The following is a 4,932-nucleotide window of genomic DNA, read 5'->3' as shown; positions in this document are numbered from 1 at the left end:
AAATCAGGTTTACTTTTTTTACTAGGAGTAAAAAAACAATATTCCTTTTATCAGGTAAATAAATAACTAGGTAGGTTATACAAAATCGTATTTATTAATTTTAAAATATAATTTTAATACTAATTGTTCGCGCCGGGAACGGAACAATAACAGGCCGTATATTGGGTCACTGTATTGCATCGTACGCTATACTCACACATCGTACGACCTGTAATTATTGTGTGTACAATATTATGTGTATAGCAAATCTACAGAAGTGGACGGGATCGCGGGGTCGTGGTTGTGTTAGTGTGTTTATGTGTTACCAAGATCCTTATACTACTAATATTATTGGTAGGTAATTCAATTAAATACGCATCTGAACTCCAATGATAATACTATGTGGTAAAAATATATTGAATACAATCACAACTCACAAGATTATGACATAAAAAATTGTGGACTAATACAAAAAACTGTATCGCGTAATTTGTGTTTCAGGGTGTGTTCAGTGCCGAAAAATTGACCACATTGCGAGGGATTGCCTGGGTGGGTATGTGTAATTTTGTACCACGACAACTGTCTTTGCGTGTTATATTATTAATTTTTATAATTTTTTTTTTACAACAATTTATCAAATTTAAAATTTAATAATTATTTTGTAGTTAAAAATGTATAAAATGTTCAACTTTTATAGCTAAGGATTGAAAATTAAAAACAAGGTTTCACGTAAATATGTTATATATAAATTACTTTATTCACAATACTAACATTAAATATACTTAGTGATATGCTGACTGACTTCACTCAGAATCGTTTTTCTAATACAATGCTATTATTTAATTGAATTCAAATTTAACACCATCCATTACACTGACCCACTTGTAACCTACTGTACAGCAGAGCGATACCTACTAGACCACCTAATTTATTCAAAACCTATTAAAATTAATATAGATTTATTTTCATTTTGAAATCATTTTGATAAATAATATTTTAAATGTAAATGCTTAAATCTACGATATCATTTAATTATAACATAGGGGAAAGCGGGGTTTTACCGTATGTGGGGCAAAACCGTATAATCGAGATTTTATTGATAATTGATATCATGGAGGAAAACTGAACACACTAATTTGAAGTTTTTTGTTTATTTATTTATTGAATATTATGATAATTCGTGTGTTTAGACATCACATATTGAAAAAAAAATATTTTAAGTGTTTTTAATCAATTATTAAAATATTTTCAAATATTTAACAAATAAAAAATTGTATTAAAAAAAATTGTACAGATATTTTTTTATTATTATTCAATACCTTATTAAGTGTAATTTGCATTTCTAGTTTGGATACATTAATTTATCTACTTAAAGTTTATTATAAGGCTCAATTTATTTTAATAGTCGTGTTGGGGCAAAATCGTATGATTATACCACAGGATTACATACGGTTTTACCCCAGGTGTGGGTAAATTCGTATTTTTTAAAAAAAAAATTAAAACACAATTTAAACAAGTTTAAAAATTAAAACGTAAAAAAGTTTCAAATAAAAGTTATAGACCTTAATTTTTTCAATGTATACCAACTTAAAAAATTTAATTTCGTCAAAAATTATATGATATATAAGCCATGTCCTGTTATGCCCCGAGTTCATACGGTATTACCCCAGGTTTTTGGTAAATTCGTATTTTTAAAAAAAAAAGTAAAACACAATTTAAACACGTTTAAAAAAAATAAAACGTAAACAAGTTTCAAATAAAAGTTATAGACCGTAAGTTTTTCTATGTCTATTAGTTTAAAAAATTGCATTATGTTAAAAATTACATGATTTATAAACCACGGAAGCTTTACCATACGGTACTGCCCCGCCTTCCCCTACCAATCAGTGGCGTATTTAGGAATTTTGATAGGGGTGGGATGAAATATATAATAATAGGTACACTCAATAAATACGAATATAATATACATTTTTAAAATCTTGTTGAGATTAGTGTGGATCAAGGTGAAATAAGAATTAAGGGGCCTGCACGCGACCCGTTTTTTTACTCAAAAACATGCCTTACAGGAAAAAATCTCATGCCTCGTAGATTCGTCCGATTTCTGTAATTTTTTTTTGTTAAATAGAAGAAGACTTATTGCAGAGCAAAATTGGACTATTGGATTTTCAAAATTATTTTTCAAAATCTTATATTACAAGTTTGAATTTAGTCCATTTTTACAACTTTTTAGTTTTTGTATAATTATTTGTTTTTAGCAACGTAATCAAAAATCGAAGTTCAATGCGCCCTGTAAAAAATATTCTTCTATCTAACAAAAAAAAATTACGGAAATCGAACCGATCTACGAGGTGTGAGAGTTTTTCCTGTAAAGTGTGTTTCGTTCGATATAATACTCCCTATCAACTCCCCCCCCCCCTAAATAGATATCGGGTAATAGATTAGTGGAAAAGTATTATAATTGAGGTGGAAACTAAAATATAAAATTTAATTTTCAAATTTTATAGAATTGCGGAAAATTTGAAAAACTGCAACCAGGACCCTTAACACAAATTGTATAGTACCTAATAGCATTTATCATAAATTCATACTAACGACAATCTCATGTTTAATATGATAAACAAAAAAATAGTTATAATACATAATCCCGTTTTCTATTTTTTTGCATGCTCAGTTCATCGATAACCTTATCTGGCATGATTAGTGTATTGACCGGTTACATGCAAATAAAGCCAACACATTATTAAGGGTCCGTATTACAATAGTTAAACTAATGTTAAACCGCGGAATTTGACTGGTAAAATCAGTTGGTTAAGCGTAACTGAGGTTTAAACTATGATTGTAAAACGGGCCCTAAGTCGGTTATAATAAACAAAGTACATAATAATTACTATTTAATTTATAGTTATTATTCAATATTAAATAATTGATAAACTTGAAAAACTTTGCCATGTCGTACATTTGTAAGACGGGACAACGTATGCGGGTGTAGCGTCCTCTTAAGTGTGAGCGTGTATGTGTATACTAGAACAATTTCACTTCGTTTTCTTTGAATTTACAGTAAATAAATAAGAATGTGTACGTATCCTACGATGTTCTTTTCCTGAAAGTGATTGCTGGCTCATCATTATACTACCTAGTACATTATGTTTGTTGCTAGTTTATGATTTTTCGGTCAAAGTATAAACTATTAGGAACCAAAAAACTTTGAAAATTACGAGAGTATCTACGCTACATACAGATACATCGGTAAATGTATATGTCTTGTTTCTACTAAATATAGTTGACAAAAGAATGTCGATGTCAATTTGGTATTAGATACGAAGAGACGAGGATTAAAACTGTAGGTAACTTTTTTAACACGTGTAAAAAATAAACAAGTTTCAAAGACAGGAATTATTTATTTTTAAAAGACAGCAATTATTTATTGAGTATACATTTTTCTAAATTTTTATTTTTATTTTAATTTAAACTACAGAATCGTCATTTACAATACTTTTAGTGATGGATAACAGTGGCGCACCCAAGGGGAGGGGAGCTTTGGGGCTTAAGCCCCCCAAAAAATATTTTTTCATTAAATTACACATTATTATAGAAAATATAGTATAACAATGATAAATGATAATGTTTTATTTTAAAATTTTGTTATACTTAATGTTAGATACACATATAAAATATACATAATAGTTCAATACTACGCGATAAGGTTTGTGACAATCGATATACTCTATGGTGGTTATCGTCGATTTTTATTTCGTTGAAAATTAAAACCTATCTCCGAAACACAATGGGACAGCCACGTTTAAATGGTCTGGCAAATCTTTATATACATCGAGAAATACAAATTAAAGAATCCGAAGTATTAAAAATTCTTTCTGAAAGGGGACCCAGGAAACTTAAATTTTAAATTCATTTGTCATAATATTTAGTTATAAATATAATTATATAAAATAAATATTAAATAGGTACATAATAATATAACATATTATATAATATATGATAATAATAAACAAAAGTGGTTATTTAAAAATTAGTTTTAATTGTTTACTTGTGTGTAAGAAAAAAAGAAAAATTATTAAGCCCCCCCAAGCATTAATTATGGGTGCGCGCCTGATGGATAATAAAGGACGGTGTGTACTGAAATATGAAACGTACCTACTCACGAGTTTCAAGCTTAAATACGGTATAGCAGCGGTGATAATTGGTGTGTATATATTATATAATGTAAATAATATAAATATATTTACGAAAAATTACAAGTACCGAAAATACCTACTGATATCGATGAACGAACTATAAACCAACGTTAGTTATATTATATTATTTACAGCGAGTTATTTTTATCGTCTATACATTTATTATACAACGGGCTATAATCTAATGTTACTAATAGATCACAAGTCACCGCGATTCCGATAACGTTCGTATAATCGCTAATTTCCGGGAACCGGTCCCCACCGGTCGACGCACACACACACGCACGCGTGAACACACCAATGACGTCATGGTAACATTTTCGGTGTCGGACAAGTTAACAGAATGACCCCCAGCCGTAAGACATAATATGTATGTCAAATTTACGAATTTTAATTATACGACACGCACAACTTTTATTGCGTTGTTGTTTTCCCGTAACTGCCGTCTGTTGCGCGCGCAGCTTTGATACACTAATGTATATACCACAGTACATATATATACTCTCGGTGGCGGTGTCGCGAGATCATATTTTTTTCCTCACTCGCAAATGCTTTCTTATACGGGGTGCCCAACGTGCCTAAAGAAGTTTTCACTTCAATAAACACCATTATAAAAACAATAGCTTCCTCGCTCCGCTCAGAATCTAAAATAGTAGATAAGAAAATCCATTTTATATGACATTGTCGACGTGCGCCGAGTCGGCTGCAGTCAGCAATGGAGATGTTGGTATTGTGTTTTAATGTTTTAATGTTTTTCTAA

The sequence above is a fragment of the Acyrthosiphon pisum genome, chromosome X, assembly GCF_005508785.2.
Source record: "Acyrthosiphon pisum isolate AL4f chromosome X, pea_aphid_22Mar2018_4r6ur, whole genome shotgun sequence".
Classification (NCBI taxonomy): Eukaryota; Metazoa; Arthropoda; class Insecta; order Hemiptera; family Aphididae; genus Acyrthosiphon; species Acyrthosiphon pisum.
This window is presented reverse-complemented; position numbering follows the sequence as displayed.